The 22257-nt window shown below is 41.7% G+C and overlaps 1 long non-coding RNA gene across 2 annotated transcripts in view; it reads left to right on the top strand.

Moving 5' to 3' along the window:
* Positions 1–22257, top strand: part of LOC122982142 — a 22902-nt gene extending 645 nt beyond the window's left edge. The window contains exons 2-4 of one of the 2 annotated variants that reach the window (XR_006403400.1): positions 566–648; positions 14169–14270; positions 21552–22257. This is a non-coding gene — a long non-coding RNA (uncharacterized LOC122982142). The remainder of the gene's footprint in view (positions 1–565; positions 649–14168; positions 14271–21551) is intronic. The other variant, XR_006403399.1, reaches the window with a different exon arrangement.

The raw sequence follows: 22257 nt of genomic DNA, 5'->3' as shown, positions 1-22257 counted from the left end.
TTTGCTTTTACTCTTCAGTCTACATTACTCCTCCTTGGTTTTCCTTACCCACATTCTCTCTTCAGTCACTCTTTCATTCCCTCAACCCCTCCCTCTCTCTCTCATTCCCTCCCTCTCCCTGATTTGTCCTTCAGCTCTGTCAGCACTCACTATCTCGCACCATCTCCTTCTCTGGCAGTCTGATCAGCTGTCTTCCTTCTAACTTTACATGGCCTGGTGTGGTGAGGAGGGACTGGCAGCTGACGCATTTCCCTTCCCAGCCATCACTTCAAATCGAAGCTTCTTACACAAACCTCTCAAAGTTTTATTGTTTCTTTTTTACTGGCCAATATTTTTTTCTCTCTTGTCTACCTGCACAGGGTATTATGTTTTTATGTTGTTTTATTTTTGTTTGGTCGGCCTGTTTTTTTCCCCTCCTCCTCCTTTTTCACCATAACCAGCGAGAGAGAGGCAAAGCAAGTCCCATGACCGTCTTCTTTTCTTTCCTCTCCTCTCTTTTCACTCCTCCTCCTCTCCTCCTCCTCTTCTCCTCTCTGCATCCTTAAACTCTCCATCGCTGATTCAGCTCCCAGGGAGGAGAGACTCCGCCTGCAGCGACCGCTTCACTCCATGTGAGCCACCATCCCTATCTGGACCACCTTTACTATGGTAGGTGTAGAAATGTCTGTGTATTTATTATTTGTGAAATGAGTGTTTTTTTCTGAGTTTGCTTACAGCATATATTTGTGAATGTGTGTTTCTGTGTGTGTGTGTGTGTGTGTGTGTGTGTCAGTGTGCTTTATCCCAGCCACTTTCTCACACAGGACAGTTTTTTTTCTGCTCTTTGGAAAACAGATAGATTGTGAGTTAGGGAGCTAGAAGTCTTATTTATTTATCACTCCACTCCTTGTTAGAATTGTTGCAGCAGAGAAAGCATTACAACTGCAGCTTGTGATTTGCATGTTGGCAAAGAACCATCTCTGCACATTCACATGAGGTTAAAAGGTCAAGGGTTATCTCTGAAGTGTTACACTCAGGAGTGTTTTCTAATCAGCTTGTTCAGCCATATTGATATTCAGTGCAAATGATTTAGAATAAAAAGCGTCCTTACAGTATACTCCACAATTTGCCCTGTATGAAGTTTGCACAGCGCTCGAGTGTCAGTACAGTAAGTTGTCAACTAAAGGTAATAAACTTAGGTTTTTGCCTATTTTTATGTGCGTGCTGAATTTATTTGAACTTATGAATTCATAAACATATGACATATGCAGAAAATGATGTATATATTGTTGTCATTTGATATAAAAATTAATATTAACGTTTATTTTTATAAATCACATGAAATCTTTTTCTCTGCACTTTGTTTTTTTTTTCTTATTGAAATTCTTTTATATAAATATCTTTTAGCAAATTATTGCATTGCATTTTGGCCAGCATATGAGCCACCCATCATAAAATATTTCCATATGTCAGTAGCAGAACCTGGTGTAGAAACGCATGGTGTTGCGCAGGCCTGCACAGTGTGCTATAATTGCATGAGGAGGACAGGTGAGGTTTATCAGTAGAAACACCACGAGTATGCTCTAATGCGTCCCAGTGTTAAGCTCAGTGTTGGTGCGGCCATCCCAACAGGCCTCAGCTCTATCTATAGACAGGGTGCACACGTGTCACTCTCCAGAGAGAGAGAAAAAGAGAGAGAAATTTAAAGTAGAAGCGAGTTTCTAAAAGTGTCATGCATATGCTCCCATCCCTCTGCCCCCGCCCCGGTGCCCAGGCTAATTTTACCCAGTTAGCAGATACCAGGGAGATCAGTGGTGGTCAGCTGTCTGTCAAGCGTCCAGAGCCCTGACAGGCTTCAGGGTGAATTGCTTGAGGTGGAGAGGTGTCGGGTGTCCCAGCACAGCCTGGGCCTATGGGGGACAGCCTGCTTGGTTGTATATATATGGCGTTAACTGCAATGACTATGAATGTTGAGAGCATACAGAAAGGAACAAGGTTAATAAGAAGAAGAGGATGAGAATTTTACAGTGTTTCCAATATATATCAATCTGTTTCCGACTGGTTTATTGGGATGAAACATGATTTTCAATACCACCCTCTTGTAAAGATTACAGAAGTCATGCCAGACGTTGGCAAATTCCATCCATTTCCTGCAAAGCTGTGTGCAATGTGGGTGTATATTACACACTATCCTTATCTTGCAATCTACAGCAGTTGGCTATTTCTCCCTGGAGAATTGTAATTCCTGCCTGGAATATTGTGACAGTGGTGGTGTAGAGGCCAGAGTGGATAGGCAGGTTAATTCTTTGCAATGTGTCCATGTCTAGTGCAGGCTTTAAGTGTGTATGCGTGTTCGCTAGTGTGCACATGAGCAAAACCCCCCTCGTTTACCAGCCCTGGCTGGTGATTTACAAAACCTTCGTTCCATCACTGGTAGAGAAAAGAGGGAAGGAATGAGAGAGAGGAGAGGACGAGTGTGATTTATGGAAGAGACTTTTAGTTTAATTACTGGGCGGGTAGGGCTGATGTGCGCAGCCCCCATGGCACTGGTTACACAGTGGTAGGAACACACAAAGGGGCTAGTGGGGGCTAAGCAGGATGACATATTCACATAGATTCTGAAGATGCAGTTGATACACTCAGGCAATTTGTCTGTTCAAAGCAAAGGACAAGACACAAAAGTCAAATTATATGGCATGGAAAAGCAATATATAGTACCTGTGCAGTGGACACACATAAGGATATGCACAAACACAAGTGTGCAGACACATGGAAGAAATATTGACATAGCTGCTTTTACAAAACAGCAATTTCACACTTCACTGTGGAGTAGTCATGTAGAAAAATGTATCTTTTGTTCCTTGTAAGTAAAAAAATAGAATATTACAAATAAGAAGTGTGAATAATGTGCTGTGTCAACAGTTTTATAGAGATTTGATTACCTGTATTGTTCATTCAAGGTGAAAGGTTGACAGCTAAAGACAAAACAAAGACTTAATGCAGTTTGGCAATGCCAATGCTTCCAGGAGAAATGCATGCTGGGACTGGTGTCTGCCCTGTTTTTGTTTGTTTGTTTGCTTGTTTTTTTTAGTTGTCACACTCTCTATGTCCTCAATATCATAACTGACCTCATATTAACTGAATCAGATATCTGAAGGGGAAGCCCAGTTGGAAAATTGCGACACAGTAACAGCTGTTCACCTGTAATTCAAACACACACACACACACACACACACTTCACTCCAAATAACCCTTATATGCTTCCTGCTGCTCTGCCATAGGTTTTCTTAGCACCTCTCCCGGAGCCTTTATTAGATGTCTGACGTTAGCAATGGTTCAATTCATTAAAAGCGCGACTCAGCCTTTGTGCATTTGCCTATAAATTGGTATTGATCTTTGAGAAGATGGAGGGGGGGGTGCTTGGGGGAGGAGGAAACAGTAGAGGAGGTTGGGGGCTGTGTGTCAATGTGTATGTGTATAGAGAGGGTGGTTGCTTGTGGATCAGGGACTGAGGGAGGGGGCAGGTGGTCTCAGGTGAATGGGGTTCTGTCAGCCAACAAGGGCAACTGAAGACACACACACATACACATAGAAACACACATACACAAGACACACTGACATACATTTGCAGATTGACAGACAGCACACATGTACAGTAGGTCACACACATGCATTGGCATCCCTTTAGTTTGCTCTGGCTGCTCTTTCTCATAAACCTGTCCATGCACCACTCCACACATGGCATTCACCCTCATCACACCACTGTCTGCTCAGCATGGGACTGTAATGCTGCTGTAGTTTGACTAAAAGAGAGGGAGGAGGGCAGACAGTGTGGTGTGGAGTGTGTGAGCATGAGACAGAGACAATGAGAGCACATGCTATATAGAGGGGAGTGGGCAGTCAAGGGGAGACTGCATAGCATGCTAGCCTATAGACTGCATGGGACAGTGTCTGTGTGCAAGAGGAGAACAGCACAGAGCGGGGAGAAAGAGGTAAAAGTGGAATTGCTCTCAGCGGCGGAGGACTGGTGGGACGAGCCACTGCGCGCCGGACTAAAAGTTTTCTGTGTGAGGAAGAGGGAGAGATTAAGGAGAGGAGAGAGAGGGAAAGACAGAGAGAGGATCAGAGTGGGGATGTTAGAGAGACAGAGAGAGAGAGAGAGAGAGAGAGAGAGAGAGAGACTGCAGAGGCAGCACCTGGGACACAGACTGAGAGAAGAGAGAGCGAAGCACTTCTTCTTTCCAGTCTCCTTTCTTCTCTGCTCTTGCTTTATTGCTTTACCTCTTCTCTTTGGTGCATCGGCCCAGCTGAAGCAGGGGAGGAGGAGGCAGGGAGGAGGGGGAGGGAGAGAGGGAGGAGAGGTGGGGTTTCTATCCAACATCTGCCTGTAGGTAAGTGCAACATCTCCCTCATTTCTGCCCCCCCCCCCCCCCCCCCCCCCCCCCCCACTCCCTCTTTCCACTGCTGCAGCTGAACCTCTAAGCGTGACACTCAAGGTGAATCGCGTGCCGGGTGTCTGTGTCTGTGTGTGTGTGTGTGAAACTGCTTCATAATGTACAGTATGTCAAAGCAGAGCAGACACATGATCGCCAGACATTGTAGTTATGCTAGTGTAAAAAATGTTTCCTTAAGTGAGAAAAAAGGCAATGTTACAGTGTTTCAATGTTACAAGAGTGAGATATGGTTTCTGGGTGACAGTTATATATGTTGTTAATGAAACAAGGTGTGGATTAATCTGCAGGCAGTAAAGGTCTTGTGTCAATCTAAATTGAAAAAAAAAATTTTTCATCTTAATGATGTAATGAGGTTTGGTGGAAAAAGTGCTGGACAGGTCAGAAGAACAAAGCTAAATATTTTTTAAAGGAGTTACAAAAGTTATTGAGGTGTAACAACTGGCGTTTCAGTATGTTTTTGTATGAACAATTTGTTTTTGTACTCCTGAGTTTGTATGTGTGTGTGTTTACCTGCTTGTGTGTACTCAGTTTCTATCTAAGTCACTAGTGTATGGAGGGACCCTGAAGCCAGTGCCATGGGGGATCAGATAGGGGCTTATGTGCATTCAGTGGTCAGTGTGGATCCTGATTCAACATCTTTTTCTTCCTCGTTGAGTGGGTGTGTGTCAGGAGGGGAGGAAGAGGGGTGAGGAAGAGGAAGAAAAGAAGCTGGGGTGGAGGGGCCTGATGCGCCACCAAGGACAGTGGCCTGCTTGGGGGACATACTTCTTTATATGCCCATATGAACAAGAGCAACTATGGAATGTAAAGAAGTATGTATCCCAGGTTAGGAAAAATTACAGCGCTGCTTCTGAACAAAATTCAAACATTTAAATGGGAAGAATTTGTGCTTTGCAAACATGACTGAATCTGCAAACTGACTCTATGGAAACTCACTGGATAATGTGTGTTGTGTGCTTTATTTCCATATCATATTCTCAGGTGTTCTGTATGCATGCTTCATGTACATGTGCAGTGTGTGAACATACTTTGTCTGCCCTGTGTAGCCCAGTTGAGTCCAGTCAGCTTGGTGCTGCAGAGAGATGCATACAGTAGAAGACTGTAGATGCAGCTACAACTCCAGTCAGCATTTTCCTCTTGCCCACAATAGATTTTTGGATATCTCTTTCAGTCTGTTCTTCTGAGTTTATTTGCGGAAAAGCAAACATACTTCTTTATACACTAATGGCAACGGTTTCAAGAACGTGTTCTGCTTTCTTCGGAATACTCCTTTTCTGTTATTTATCAGATTTTTGGATTGGATAGTGTGAATTCGCTAATGCTACAAAAATACACACTCACACACATGCAAACACCAGAGGCAGACAGCAGTTTCCAGTAAATGGTGCAGTGATTAAATGCTTGCTAATGGATAGCACAGTCCAAGAGGATGGTCAGAAAGAGGAAGAAGCAGAGACTGGCTGGTGGACTCTTAAGCTCAGATGCCTGTCTGTAGTCACACTGTCTGGATCTGGGCTCAACTTGTTGGGCCTGGTTATGAACACTGCATATTTAATGTAGTGATCTTGATCTAAATCAGTCCTTTGTGTGATCAAAAATATGCAGATCCTTTACAGCAGTCTTTGCAGCTCCTTGTTAGATCTTGCTCTGTGTGTTCTTTCACTCTCTGTGACACAGTACTTGAAAATCTGAAGAGCAGTGTCTGTTTTGGGAAAGTTTTATGTCTTTTGGTATTTACTAGATAGCTGAAAGAGGGAAAGTGAAGCAAGAATGAGAAAATGACTTATGACGGTGGTTCTGAGTCAAATCTACAGTGTCAGTCTACATGATATCTATCTCAGTCTGCTGAGCCAGCAGAACACATAGGTGCCACTTTGTGTGTGTGTGTGTGTGTGCGTGTGTGTGTGTTTGTGTGTGAACAATGACTAATCTGGATGTGATTTGGAAGCAGGTATGACAAGTGTGTCAGGTTTTAGTGGCCTACTTTGTATATAAATACTGTATGTGACCTAGTTAGGATTTACCTGTCCCTATTTAGGTGTTATTTGGGCCAGTTTCAGTGCAGTAATTTGGCCCTTTTCAGGTGTACACCCCGGGGCACTGTGCCAGAGCCAACAGGGATTTGCAGTTGGATTACACTTCCTGTCAATCTTATCTAATCTCAGGGGGGTTAATAAAGGAGAAGAATCGCTTCGGTTAGAACAGAATTGTTTAGCACTACAATACATGCAGTCAGACAGTGTGTTTCAAAGCTAATTAAGCATCAATATGAGAGACAGGTCTAATCTTAACAGCTGCAGATGAAGAGGCCATTGAGATAAACAATGTCCAAAAATGTGTGAAACACACTTCAGCGAGGAACATATTCATAAAGCTCCTCAAACATAGAAAACGTGTTTGTGAGTAAGTACAAGTGTGCGTGTGTGTTTTTATGTTGGGGGGGATTTATTGCAGTGATTTGTAAGAACCAGAGGGAAAGGTTGTTGTACTGTGGGAGAATTCAAAGATAGAAGGACACAGTGCTGAGGGTGACAGAGAGAGAAGGGGGGATGACAAAAGGGAAACAAGAGAGCAGCGTACACTGAAGTGGGATTGGAGCGTAGGGAGTTGTGGCGAGTGAGCGTGTGAGATGAGGCGAGTCGAAAGAGAGGCAGAGAGAGAGAGTTACTGGATTGATGATGGTGTTCAGGGCTGGTGTGTGTGTATGTATGTGTGTGTGTGTGTGTGGGTGTGTGTGTATCTGTGTGTGTGTGTGTGTTTGTGTGTTGGATGGGAGGGGGCTGGGCGGGTATTGTTCTGTCACTTTGCCTGTGTCAGCAGGTGGAAGCTCTCATCAGGACATTAAATATGCAACAATGCTGACTGCGGCACCGTGCTGAGACAGTCAAAGCTGGATGACTAGGGGGGCCCCACTAAAAGTAAACCAGCCGCACCATTTTGCCTTGCTCCACACTAGACAGCCATCCATCCACAGACAAACACACACAGAGACCTCTGGTGTCTCAGGGCTGCCCTGACCCTCCCTCCCTGCTCTCCTTGGCTGGCTTGGCGGGTAGCTGGCTGGTAAAGCTGGTTGACTTACCGGTTGACAGACTGGCTGGTTGACTGGTTCCCCCATCTGGAAGTCCACACAAGGGCAAAGGCAAAGCTAGTAATCCACAGGTCCAGTGAGGGATTAGCAGTAGTTACATACAGATCAGTCATGTGGAACATTGACTGTAACGACCGAAGAAATCTGAGTCTGTGAATGAAGAATTTCATGCAAAACCAACTGTACAGCTGTAGTTTAACATGATAATGAACATGGTAATACAAGGGAATGATTGATTTTCAACTCTCTGTCAACACATAATAGTTGCTCAACCTTACTGAGTTCATGAAAGATTTTAGATTTACTGTTCCAAACACCTGTAGAGTGCCTACTTCTCTTATCCAGAGAAAAAGACTTGTTTTAAATTTCTGGTGCATATGAAATTAATAGACTAGCCTAGGAGTTAAGGCACAGACCATGAACTACAACAGCCCTCGTTTAAATCTGGCTGGGGACCTTTTTTGAATGTAGTTAAGCATCTCTCTCTACCCTCATTTCTTGTCATCTCTCTACTATAATTTCTTGAATAAATGCATAAAATGTCCCCTCAAAAAAGCAATAAATAGAAGAAGGAGAAGATAGGGTAGTTTGCAATTAGTAGTCTTCATGGCTGAACAGACAAAATAGGAGCATCCCCAATAAAACTTTGTAGAAAATGTCTTTCACCACAGTGGTGATGATTCAATGCTGGACAAATTAAAATGGATAGGATGTTAAAAGGAACCATTTTAAAATAATTGCAGGTATTTAGGGTGGTATTTTTTGATGGCAATACAAACATGCAAGAAAAATGTGGTGTTCATGGAAATAAACATTGTGTAGGGGTGAGGCTGGAAGTGTGGTTGAATAGTAATGGGAAATGAAAATTAAGCCTTTAGCATTTACATAGAGTTTCTGTCTGATTGTGTGTGTGTGGATGTGCACAAACATAAAATCATGGACTGTTAGTATGTATCCATGTATACCTGTATGTGTGTGACAGAAGAGAAAAAGAGGAGATGTGCGCAGAGGATGGAGGGATGAGATTGTAAAGTCAGGCATTTTATATTAAGTGTCAAAGTTTATTACCAGGATTTTTTTTTTCTTCTGTTTTAATCATGTTTATAGTAAGTGTGCATCTCTGGCAGTTCACGGAATATAATAGGGGTAAAGAGTAATAGAAGTTGAAATAGATGCGGTGGAGTGGTAATGTATGTGTCGTTTTGCCCTGATACAAGGACACAGACACAGCCTATTATATCCCCTCCTATGTTTATGTCTCTAAAGTGAATCTCAGGGGGAATGTACATCTGAACCCCCCAAAGTCATCTTCCAATAATAGGAAGACATAAAATACACAAAGAAATACCGTTACATGTACTGGTGTAATGTAAATGAAATGTGTAGATAGGCAGACACAAACACACTTGGCAAGTTGCAATAGAACATATGCTATCAGCAGCAGCAATAACAGCCGCAGTATTGATTTATTCAGCTGTTTATGTTCTTTTTTCTAATATGTCCATATTACATGGACATGGTGTGTCTGTACTGAGAGCAGTGGCTCACTGATTTGTTTCTCGCACTGTAGAAGCTGCTTTTATTTGTAGTATCAGTGATGGGCTAAAGCCAAGACAAATGTGTAATTTCACAGTTTACACTGGCAGGCTGCTCATGAACTCAGTCATCACAAAACAATAGTCTCTTTGTTAAAACAGACACTAGGCTTATTAGTGTGTCAAAGATGGAACATGATGGTACTGTAGCTATCCCCCTGAAATCATGACAAATTACTGCTAAGAAAGAAAGAAAAAAGACAGATGACATCAGATGAAAGAAAAAAGATAAAGTCCTGATAATAAATTACTTCAGAAACCTAATGAATTACTCATAATTATGAGCCTTAAAAGTCAATTAGTCATTTGGCCCAGCATTTTAATGTGAGAATGATGGTGCATCAGTTCAAAGAGAAACTGAGAATCAATTAAGAAAACACAGCATAATCAGAAACCAAATTACGATTTATAATTTAGCAATTAAGTCATACATTCTCTGTGAGTGGGTCAGAGTCGAAGAGCCTCACCCTGCCAGACACACACACACACACACACACACACACACACACACACACACAAACACACAACACACACACACAGTGCGCCTCCAAAAAGCCGATCAGTCCCTATGCTGGGACAGGGATCAATGTTGAGGTAATTTGTTTCGATCAATTAAACAGACATCTGCTTGAATTAGACTCCAATTGACTGCAAAAGGCCCAACCCCTTCCCATCCGCCTGTGCTTATGTGTGTGTGTACACATGCACGTGTGTCCTTCGTGTGGACACAGCAAAACCACAAACATATCTCTAAAAGGTGAATAATTCCTTTACAGTGCATAATTGATTAGAACAGTTCTAGGACACCAGCTGGATTTGTAAATTATTACATCATTTTGCAGTTTATTTCCTCATTTCCTCCAATTATACTCTTTGCCAAACACGTTTACGTCTTAAGATGCAATGCAGAGAGGAAAAGGAAAAACTTCATCTGGAATGAGCAATGCCAGGGGCAACTTTGACACTTGTTTATTGTTTATGGTGCAAGGAGGAAAAAAAGAGGGAAAAGACAGTTGTATTAGCCCAAGTCTAATCTAATGGCTCCCACTATTGTTCTCTGTACATCAAGTTATGTTGCCGATACTAGAGCCTGTCCATTACTGTACAATACAAGGAGAGAGGGTCTGCTCCCTTCAAATGAACACACAGGATAATTGTTATGCAGTGAAGCTATGAAGCAGAGGGAAGTAATTAAAGGAACAAGGGCATGGTGGTGGTGGGCCGCACCCCCCTCTTCAACATCCCCACTGTGCTACTGTTTCTCCCTGCTCGCTGAAGATTACACACACACACATACACATTTTCACACGCAGGTTACCCTTACATTGACACCCTCATAATTACTGCCAGGGTTTACAGTCATCCTAATATTCTAATTACACTCTGTCTATGTTTATAAGGTTGTAACATTTACAATTTTATGACACAGTGATTGTCAGTTGACCAAAAAATGAGAACAAAGCCCCCTGCCCCCTTCTAATTCTTTGTTCTCATAGTACGATATCACCCACCTCAGAATAAACACTCCATTTTTAATTAGTTCAAAATACATTATGACAGAAAATAGTTATAGGATATTTTTGTCCTTTCATAACACAGCCCCCAACCTCAGAGCACATGCATCCATCTCCTGCAACATTTCAAGAATATATTGCCTGCAGAGGCATCTCAGGGAAAATATAAAATAGAGTCTCAGTGATATATCTCATAAGGTATAACTCGAGATATAATGCATTCCTGGGCAGATTGTTATTTCCATTACTGTTTATGAGAATAGTGAATGAGGACTGTGTGAGAGAGTGTTCTGTAGGTTCATTTTTGAGAAGTGATCTGAAGCAGAACTGAAAGGATTGTTAAAGCCCCTGACAACCAGCTTTCAAATCTTGAGTATTTCAGTTTAAAATTAAACATTTATGACTTAATAAGCAATTTTTAAAAAATTCTTATGATTTATTTTTGTGTTACAAACACAAAAAAAGCTAATCTGCTTCATCAGGACTGTGTGGGTGTGGTTTGATTTGATTGACAACATGAGGTAGAAACCCCCAGAGCTGTCAGTAGATTTTGATTTTTAAAATGCTGCTAAATCCTGATTGGTGCATGGAAATTCACCTTTTTTCACCAACTCAGGCCCACCCACTTCAAACCAGTGAGAAGAGCACAAGCAAAAGCACAACTACAGAAATCTTTCATGTGAAAAAGTAAGCAAGAAGCTTAGTACAAAAATAGGTTTCAGTGCCTTTAAGGGTTTTCAGAAGTAAGTAATAATTTTAAGTCAAGCGTCATTCAGAAGATCATATTAATCAACTAATGTGTGTGAGTGTGTATGAAGTGTATGAGCATAGTGGACAACAGATACATTGCCTTTTGATGTACATTAGTTGTGTTTGACTGTGTCTGTGTCATGTGGCTATATGTGATTTACGTTTAGCATGCCCATGCCTCCATCAACCTGCCAATGCTAACATGTCTTCTATCGGAGTGGGGCCTCATGCATCCATTTCCCTTGGGCCTACCAGAGGAGGAGTGTAATTGGGAGCAGCATGCAGGAGTGCTGAGTGCCTGCTATAGCCAGTGATACAGGATGATAGCGAGGCAAACAGGCCAAGAAAGAGAGAATGAGTGAAGCAGCCAGCAAGGCTGAGAGCGAAAGCAGTGGAGTTCAGCTGGTAAAATGAGCCTGTCAGTCAGGGAGTATGTCAGTCAAACAGTGAGTTAGGCAGGGATGCGCTATGAGCATTCCTACGTCATTGTACTCGCTGCTCAGAACTTGTTTTATTGACAAGGAAAAGATAGAGATGGAAATAGAGGTTGGTGTTAGGAAGGGGTTAAAGAACAGAAGACAGAAACGAATAAGGAAATTGTTGTGATGTAAAGGCTACATTAGAACCTAAAAATGTGTGAAGGGGTCATGGCTAACAAGAAAAGCGAGGAACAAATGATCAATAGGCAGAGAAAAAGAGGAACAAAAGAGAAAGAGGGTGGGATCATAAAGAACCTGGATTACGCAGACAGAAAGAGAGAGTCAGTTGCCAAAAGTAAACCTCACTAACTCATAAAGAATTATGTGTTGTGATCTGTTCCACTGATTGTTGTGTGCTTTGAGATAATTGCCTCCATTTTGTTGCACAGAGACTATTACAGTATATGATAGCTGGATTACTATCTGTAACAGTGGGCTTTACACAGCACCAGTAGTGCTGTATCAGCAACAGAGTGTGCTGTAGAAACTATAGGTTTAGTGAACAGCATGAGTGGGCTGTGTATTGGCCTAAAGCTATTGTAGTAGCTATGGTCTCCTTTCGTAGAATTCCACCCAGAGGTGTGAAAACGTTTTTCCCTGTTGGGTCCAGCAACATCAACACATCACCTCAATGGAATCAAATCTGGGAACTGTAATTTTTAGCAAAAGTTACTCAAACAGTATTAAATACTGCTGTGGGGTTGTTGGGTATCATTTACAGCGGCGGATTAATACATATTTGGTGCTCTTTGTTTTTGAGCAGCAGGACGGTGTGTGTGGGATTGAGTCAAAATAAACTACAGTGTGTGTGTTCATTGTAATAATCTCAGGCTGTGCAATAGTGTGGCTCATAAATGTGTTTTTAAAAGGGTTTTTTTTATAATAATATAGAATTATATATATTATAATAAATACACTGAGAAAAATATTTATCCTTTAAGCAGTGATGTAGTTTAGGGTTAATTCACATAAAGCAATCATTTTTTTAATGCAAGCTGACAAAAATCATTGCACTATGAATTGAGAATATACATAACAGTAAGTATCATCCACTTTAGTGATGATGAAGTCATATTATATGGTAAAAATGCATAAAGTAGTTTTTGTTTGTTTTAGTGGTGATTTGCATTATGGTGCCGACTGAGTGGAGGTCAGATTTTGATCACTTCCATACTGACTACTCCATCATATACTGTTAATTCTAATGATAAGAAATGTAATATAACTAATAAAAGCAGTGGCATGCATGTTACTCTATTACACACAAACATGTTCGCTGAGGCATTGGGCTCAGTGATGTCATGACATGAAACACATGTATACTATAAGATAGATTGAGGCAGTGTTACTAATGGTAAATAAGTTCCTAATTGCATTAAACAGTTACAGTACATAACATTACATAATGCAACATTTTCATGTTGCATTATGGTCATGGTGTATTTTCCATTTGATCTGATTTCCTTTCATGCGTCTCCACTGGTCAGTCTGTGGCCAGACACACAGCTGAGAGGACCACTCTAAGCTTCATGATGCCAGGCTGGGTCAGTGCAGTGGCAGTGAAAGATGGAGAGAGAAAAAATGAAAGAGAGAAACTCTTGGACTCTAGTGGTTTGTTATGAGAACAATAAAGCTGCAGGGCAGAAGGGGAGTTCTGGCCTGGCTACAAAGTCCCTAAAGGAGGAGAGCAGAGGAGAAAGTGGAAAGAAAAGGGGGGAAAGTTTGAGAAGCACAGCGTTGGAAAATTTATTCAGATGTTTTACTTAAGTAAAACTGGCAATACCACAGTGTATACTCCAATACAAGTAAATGTTCTGCATTAAAAATCTTATTTAAGTAAAAGTGTTACCGGCAAAGTATACTTTAAGTATCAAAAGTATAAGTGCATTTTACTGTTTTAGCTGTTTGAGGTGGAATTAATTTTAACTGCGATTCAATGAATCATACTTAATGTATATAAAGTCTTAATCTGCAAAGTAATCACTACAGCTATTAAATACGTGTAGCTGAGTTAAAAGTACAATATTTGTCTCTGAAATTTTTGACCACTTCAGAGCAGTGGAAACAAGCTCAAGATTGACATATCATCAGTGTTTAAAGTTGATATAGTGAACGTATTAGCAAGCAGTTGCTTATTTATACATTCGTCAGAAGCAACATTAGCATTCATTCAGAGTCATTCACTATCTTTTTAACTCTGGTTTGTTCTGCACCAACTGAGAGAAATACCTGGCATTTTAGCTGCTAAAGGCTCCGCTATGTTCAACAGCTAGCTGCTAACTTTGCCTGTTTTTTGTTCTGAACAGGTAGTGTACAGTGGGTTTATCAGAGGTCTTTTGCTGAAAACGGCTGCCTGTTGTGTCTGGATACGACGATGATGAGAGCAGTGAGAGTGAACCAAAACAATAGTAAGTTGTGGGGCATAAAACAAAAACAATGAGCTGGAAGATGCTAAAATGCTCTGTAGAGCTTAGGGGAACTGCAAAGTTTGGGGGGGATAATTCTTTGTGGGTTCATCACTGCAAGAGCCCCCTTTCACATACAACTAGTCATGCAATCCATAGTTAGGATAAAAATACTTATTGTAGCCACTTTAAGTACATTACTTGTGTATACTGTATATACTTACCAAATTACTTCCCACCTCTGGAAAAGTGAATATTAAAATTTTCTATAATTAATAAATGTAATGGCTCTAAATTAAATGTTTAATTTACAGCTAAATTATTCATCTTTGACCAACAGTTGATAAGAAAATCAATATAGAGTCCTGGCCACACTGCACTTTAGACACCTTCCGGCCCTTCATAGTAAACTGTATTTTGCCTTTAAGCCTAAAGGCTTTGTTGACTTAGTTTAATCACACTTACCCATCCCGACACATATATCTTCACACAAGCAACCAAGACGCTGATCTGACACAGATTCTAATCATGATGTCTCTAACTAGCTCAGGCCTCTTTCGATCCCCATTGTCCCAAGTTAGAACAGAGCAGTCGTAATGAAGCCTCTCAATCTCTGTGCATATATAGGCTTAGAAAGAGCGGGTGTCCAACTCTCTCACAATAGAAAGCGTGTCAGCTGGGACTATCTTTATGCCTGAGCTCCTCTCTGACTTAAACTGCATTGGATTTTTTGTTTCACGACAGAACGTATATCAAGCGTGCCTTTGTGGCCCTGCTTCGGCCTGTAATGAATGCAGGGCTAAAAAATACCTAAGTGGTGGCGGTGGTTCGTTAAGGGAGGGGATGGAGGGAGCAGGGTAAGAGGTGGAGGAGGAGGAGGGGTGTTTGAACGTGCTCAGAGTGTGAATCAGACTGCATAGGTAGAGAGAGGAAGGTGAAGACAGAAGGCAGGTCTGCTGCGGTTTGGCAGCCACTGCACATGGATCATGACATCATTCCCTGACAAAACGAGATGACGTCTTCTCCACTTTGATATCTTTTTCTGTGGAAAAAAAAAAAGAAAATTCAAAAAGTTCCTTTCAAAATGAAGAGCTTGCACATGTAAAACTATTTCATTTAATTTCCGCTGTGCCCTTCATTCTCTTAATCCGATCTCCTTTCACTTGAGAAACTGAAGCTTTTCCCATCATTTCTTGCTATCCGAGCTGTCTCCGTTTATCTCCCTTTGTTCTACTTTGCCAAGAAGTTTAGTGACAGACTGTGTGCAGGAGTTAGCTCTTAGCAATTTTTATATCCTTATGTGAGTTTATGAGCAGATAATTACTGATATTGGCTGTCCCAAGCATCTTTAGACACCACCGCTTCCATTTAATTTTCTTAGCTTTTTTCTTCTCAGCATTTTATATCACATAAAATCGGATACAGCAATGCTGGCGTTGTCGCCATGTTTTTAATCTCATTAGAGTTATTGATGGTGAGTTACTGTGTTGAGGACAGGTCTGAAGGGCAGTTAAGGCTGGTAAGACGACACATGCACATGTAATATGCGGAGGTCTCCTTACTGAACAGTGTTTTAGCTTGCACACTCTCTGGAAATATATTTGGTGAAATTACTGGATAAAGTGGCTCATTAAGGACACTTACAGTGTGAAGAATTTCACCTCTGCAAAGTCTAAGAAAAGACAAAGTCCTAAAGAGTCCAGTAAGGTTATATTAATCAAGAATACATACTCTGGTACTTTTTTAAAGGTTAAATAAGTGTTAAGCCCAGTTTACATGTTGTGTTCATCTACAAATAAAGGCAGATAGGGGAGAGCATGTGAGGGAGGAGAGGATATAATTAAATATATCATCTAAATAGGTATTGATCGTCTTAAGGGTGTTGCCATTAGATTAAAAGGTTAAGGAATAAAACCGCTTTGAGAATTAAATCATTGTGAGGTAAAATCAAGAGTGGTGGAAGATAAACACCACAATAATCACAAAGTATGAGTGCTGCAGACACACTTAATGATATCCTATAGACACATTAAAGATGCTGTCAAGATGCATTTAAGGACCATAACCGAAACTGGTCACAGTAGTTTAAACAAATCTACTGGAAAGATAGTTTAGGTTGGATGCACTGTTGATGAAATATCGACAGAAGGTCAAGCAGGTAACCCTGCTGTTTATGTGTGTGGAGATACTGTCAAAGTTGCTCCACATTATGAACAACAGTGTGGACGTAGCTTTAGAGATACCATCATCATAAGCTACAGTAACCCTGAGACTGCTGCTGACTGATAAGGAAAGAGTTCACCACTCAGGTGCCATATGGTAGGCACAGTATGGCACCTGAGCCGAGCAGCCGCACAAGGTCAGGAAGTGTTTTTATCCGGCAGACATGTTTTATCTTAAGGGAGAGTACAGGAGTGAGGAAGTGGCTAAGCAGAGGATAAAGGGTCCTGTTATGCTCCTGTCTCCTTCTCTGATCAACCAATCAGGCACGGGAATAGTGCTGAGTCAGCTGCTGAGTGCTGCTCACGTCCGAATGCAGGGGAGGAGGGGTGGTGGTGGAAGAAAAGCCAGCCAGCCAGTGTCTGCAGTGGACTGCAGTAGCATTAGCACTGCTAACCTCATGACAGGGGGCCTTCGCTGGGGGGGGGTCTGATGGACTGTTATTTTACACCACTTATGCAATGCTCATCACAATCCTATAGACAATCAAGATTCAAGATTCATTATCATTTTATAACACAAGATTGAATAACCAAATGTAGTTTGTAGTCCCTTAATGCTACTCACAAAAACAGAAATTATATAAATGGATTAATTAATAACAAGTCATAAAAATGAAACTATTTTTTATATTGGAGTGCAAAGGATGAATTGAGGAGTCTCACAGCCTGAGGAAAGAAGCTGCTCTGTAATCTGGTGGTACAGCAGCGGATACTTCTGTATCTCTTGCCAGGCAGGAACAGAACAGGCTGTGGTTGGGGTGGGTATTGTCTTTTAGTATCCTTTGGGGTCTGTGCAGGCTCCTCACCTCACTGATATCACTGATGCTCGGTAGATGGGTACTGGTGATGTTCTGGGCGATTTTAATCACCCGCCGCAAAGCCTTCCTAAGTTGGGCCATGCACATCCCGTGCCAATTTGTGATATGTCCAATCAGGATGCTTTCTATTTCTTCTCTGTAAAAGTTAACAAGAACTTGGGACAGGAATTTTGCCTTCTTAAGTTTCCTTAAGAAGTACAATCATTTTTGAGCCTATTTTACTTGGGTGGAGATGTGTGATGTCCATGACAGGTTCTCTGTGATTTTGATACCCAGGAACTTAAAACTGTTCACCTGCTCCACCCCAGTTCCACTGATGTAGACAGGGGTGTGTGTCTTTGCCTACTTTTCTAAAATCAAAAATCAGCTTGTTGGTTTTGTTGACATAGAGCAGTATGTTGTTCTCTGTGCACCATTCTGCAATATTTTTGATTTCCTCCTGATATGAACTCTCATCATTGTTTGAAATTTGGCCGATGATGGTGGTGTCATCCGTAAACTTCACAACAGAGTTCTCTCCATATCGAGGGTTGCAGTCATGAGTGTACAGCGTGAATAGTAGAGGGCTAAGCACACAACCTTGGGGGGCTCCGGTGTTGAACACTAGAGTGGAGGAGGTGTTACCACCAATCCAAACTGTCTGGGGTCTGCTTGTGGGAAGTCCGATATCCAGAGTGTGGTACTCAAGCCCAGAGTGTTAAGTTTTCCAATCAGTTTCATGGGGGGGATTGTATTAAATGCTGAGCTGAAATCAACAAAGAGCATTCTGGTGTAGGTGTTATTTTTAAGGTGTGCGAAAACTGAGTGGAGAACAGTGGAGATGGCATCCTTTGTGGATCTGTTGGTTCTGTTAGCTCCACCCTAAATGTTGGCACTCAGTTTGATATATAGATCCCACTTTTCCCTCTGCCTCTAGTCAGTGGGTAATTAGCAGGAATAAATACAGCCAGCCATAGAAGATAAAGTTTACAGCCTGACCACAGGTCAACTTGTTTCATTACTATAGTGTGCCTTGCATCAAGGTAATTACCAACTGGCAAACATCATCAGACATGCACAGAGGCCTTCATTAGGATGGTTTGTCTAAATCTGCTTAATTTAAATGCTGCATTATAGAAGATTATTGCATTCTAATTGGATTTTAATGGTTATTTTGTAACAGTGGCCTTACAACAAGAAAGTGGTGCTGTCAGAGTTTTTCCGGGCCTTGCCCTCCCACAGCGTGTCGCTGAATGGAAAGCCATGTCCTGACAGTCAGTCAATCAGTGAGTCACTGAGAGCCACTTTTCCTGATAAGGAGAGAGAGAGCTGAGAGGAATACAGAGAGAGAAAGAGACTGAGACACAGAGCATGCAACATGGTCAGCGAGAGTGAAGAGGCAGAGTGAGCGATGGGAGTTGCGGCAAGATGTGTTTGTACAGCCCTGGTGTCAGGCCATACATCTGAAATGAAAATATCACGGTGAGCAAGAGTGACAGAGTCCGCTGCGGGACTAGTTTCAAAGTGTCACTCGTCTTGCGAAGGCTGTATATAGTGGTGGGCTGGCAGCTGCTCCATAACACCACCTCTGCTGTGTAAGTCTCCCCAGGGACGCCTCACACCCCGACTGACCTTCCCACCATGACTCCCTGACTGTTGTTACCACTACGTCTCTCCCTCCCTCTCTGCTGGTGTCCAGCTGTCCCTAAACCTCATCCCCTCCTCCCTGTCTCCAATATAAGGGCAAGAATGCAGCGGGCAGCACAGTCCCAGAATAGACAAGTAGCCAGCCTATCTCCAACCATGCAGTCAGGATGACAGAGGGCACCTACAGCATCCACACATGCAAGAGTGCACACTTGCAGCGCCACTTATCCGGGCTATAACTCTTGCTCTGCTAAACTAACAAACGCACAACACCTCCATTTATAGTAGTTTTTATCTTAATGGAGCACCTTATAGTTTAATGTTGAAAGAGTGCTCACCAGTGAAGCTTTCAGCAGGCATCTGAGCAAGGTTAATGATAAAACGCTGCGAGTGTAATGATTCTGTTTGAAGTTGGATCTGAGTGGAGGTGCACAGGGTGAAGGAGCGTTGCCCATTTGATAAGTGTGTGGGCCACAGATTGCTGGAATAAAGCGCAGACGGCGTAGTGAAGGGATTCTCTCCCTAATCTACTGAAAATCCTGCTATGAAAAGGATTTCATGTGCAGGGCTTTCTCCTCTGAAGTTGATATTCACACTTGAACACACACACACAGAAGCTTGCCAACCAATACGCAGAACTTACACACTTGCTCACAACGAGAACACTGTCCATGCACATTCACACTTACACTTTGGAGATAAAAAATAGACATGAACAGCCGTGCAGGTTATATGCTCGGAAGCACGGAATACACACATTCACATTAACTCTGTACACACACACTCACACACACACACACACACACAAACACACATTGCAGTGCTTCATGTTGCAGATAGAACAACAGCAGCTCTGGGACAGGTAGAGAATTCAGGCCATACTAGCTCGTCCTCTCCTTGTCTGTGTGCTACTTCCCACTTTCTTCCTCTTGCCATTCTCCCCTCCGTTTCCAGCCTCCTTTCTTTTCCTCACAGTTTTTTTTTCTCAGCCAAGGATGCATCCCCCTCATCAAAGTCTCAGGTGACAAGTTTATCTAACAAAAGGGAGAGAGAGATAGGAAGAATGAACAGGCCTTGTCTTGCTCCATGCTTCCTTGTATGCACTGCTTGTATTTAAGTATTTATTTTTTTAATGTAATTTGTGTGCAGTGAGGCTGATGTATTTGTTATCTAGAGAGGGGTGGATAGCTTTGAGACAGGACTGACAATGCAATCTCTCTCTCCCTCTCTCTCTCTCTCTCTCTCTCTCTTAAATACTGGTTTAAATACTAACAGGAGCACATCAAGGGAAATTCATGAAGCTGAGAATTACATTTTGGTGAAAGCTGTAGCAGTACACAATCATGAAAGAGAAATTATAGTTAGACAGATATCACATTTCGTGATATTAAAGAATAAGGCCAGTAGCACTGTAGTTTTTAGCAGACATTACTCAAGGAGGAGTAAAAAGTGCATTTGTTGAGAACAATTTTCAACCGTGGATTAATACACATTTCTGAGTATTTCTGGCAAAACAGAAAAGAGTTGAAAGATGCTAGGCTCTGTACAGTTGAGGGGAACTGCAAAGCTGGGTGATAATGCTCTGTAGATGTTTCACTACAGCGACTCCTTTCACATTACACAGTCATTTGATCCATTAATTAATACTGAAATATTGATTGTTGCAGCTTAAGCTTCGAACATCAGTAGTAATGTGTAGGGAAAGTTGTAATCTACAAGGAAAGATACTGTGTCTGATTAGATATGTAAAAAAAATTAATGATCAGAAAATATCAGTCAGTTGTGCAAAAAATATCCAGACAGAAAATATCAATAGCTTGGATTCCGGGGCCAAGACTCTGCTTTAACAGTTTATTTCCTAATGATTAAATGATTAGCTAAGCTAATTGAACTAGGAAATGAGTAAATTGCTGCAAGGACAAGCAGAGCCGTGCAGTTAGCAGGAAGACTGCTGAGTACATCATCTCTGTGCCCCCACGTTCAGGCGGGCAGCAGGGCTGAACCATGCATGGGCCAAAAAAACTGAAATACAAGTGATCATGGGAAGAGAAGAGATTGGAACAATGAGGAAGTTTGTGTGTGTTAGTGTGTATGTGTTAGAATGAGAGGAGGAGATGTTCCACATAGCACTAGAGGTCAATGAGTGTTAATTTTCCTGCTGTCTTGCTGGCTTCATTAGCAGTATTGGCAGTTAGGTGATGAATTCATTGTTTTCTCAAGTTTGTCTGCAACCATTGTTTATATGTGTTCTTCTCTTATCTCTTAGGGCCCTTCTCCTTGTTTTTCTCATCTCTTTTTCATCAGCCACAATGTTTTTTTCCCCTTCTTTCTGTATCTCCTTCTCACATGCACATACTCTCGTCCTCTTCTGTTTTTCTTCATCTTGTTTCTAAAAAAGTCTATTTCTTTTTTGTATATTTTTGTTTCTTCTATGCAGTAACATGTGCTCCTTCAAGGGCAACGTCTCCTCCGATAATCAATGATTGCTTGCTATGTGTCTGCATGTTTGGGTGTGTTTTGTGCATGCATGTACAAATGAGCGCATTTTGAATGAGCAGCTGCTTGCCTGGACAACCCCTTTTCTTATAATATCTTCCCTCTCGCTCTGTTTCTTTCAGGTCTCCATCCAGATTTGTCTCCTCACTTCCTCTTCCTCTTCAACTCTGTCCACCTTTCAGACCAGGCCCACCCCTAAAATGCTTTGCTAAAGCTGGTAAAATGGAACCAAATCAACTGTTCAATGGATTTGGTCCCCTTCAACCAGCTGTAGCTGTGCATTGATCACTGCGAATTATGCACACACACTTGGGTGGAGGGACAGAAAAGCAGTGGAAAGACTTGAGCTAATTTACTGGAAAACAGCTTGGAAAATCTAAAAATTGAAGCTACATTAGCTTTCTGCACAGAAACAATTGGACTGTGATGCAGAAACTCATCCATGGATAAATACCCAGCATGCACCAGTTACTGCATGGATTTATCTCTATCAAACAGATTACCCAAAAGGCATTGAAGTCATTTGCTAAATCTGAATAAAACAAGCCAGGTAGGTAATTATAGACGCTGAGATGCTGTATCTTGGTGAATTTGTACTTTGTTACATGCTGCTATAAATGCATTCTCCTATGGAGACTTTTTTATTGTACTTTGTAGATTCTGAAGTGTGTGTGCAGAACAAGTGTGGTATGGTTGAAGAGCTATTGAGTGTAAGAACAAATGCTGTGTAAGAAAAGCACTGGTGCATTTTTGTGTGTGCATGCATGTGTGTGTGCCATTGACTGCTAATGCACATGTCTGATCAATAAAGCCTCATCCTGAAGTTCA

Source organism: Thunnus albacares, chromosome 5 (genome assembly GCF_914725855.1).
Source record: "Thunnus albacares chromosome 5, fThuAlb1.1, whole genome shotgun sequence".
Classification (NCBI taxonomy): Eukaryota; Metazoa; Chordata; class Actinopteri; order Scombriformes; family Scombridae; genus Thunnus; species Thunnus albacares.
This window is presented reverse-complemented; position numbering and strand designations above follow the sequence as displayed.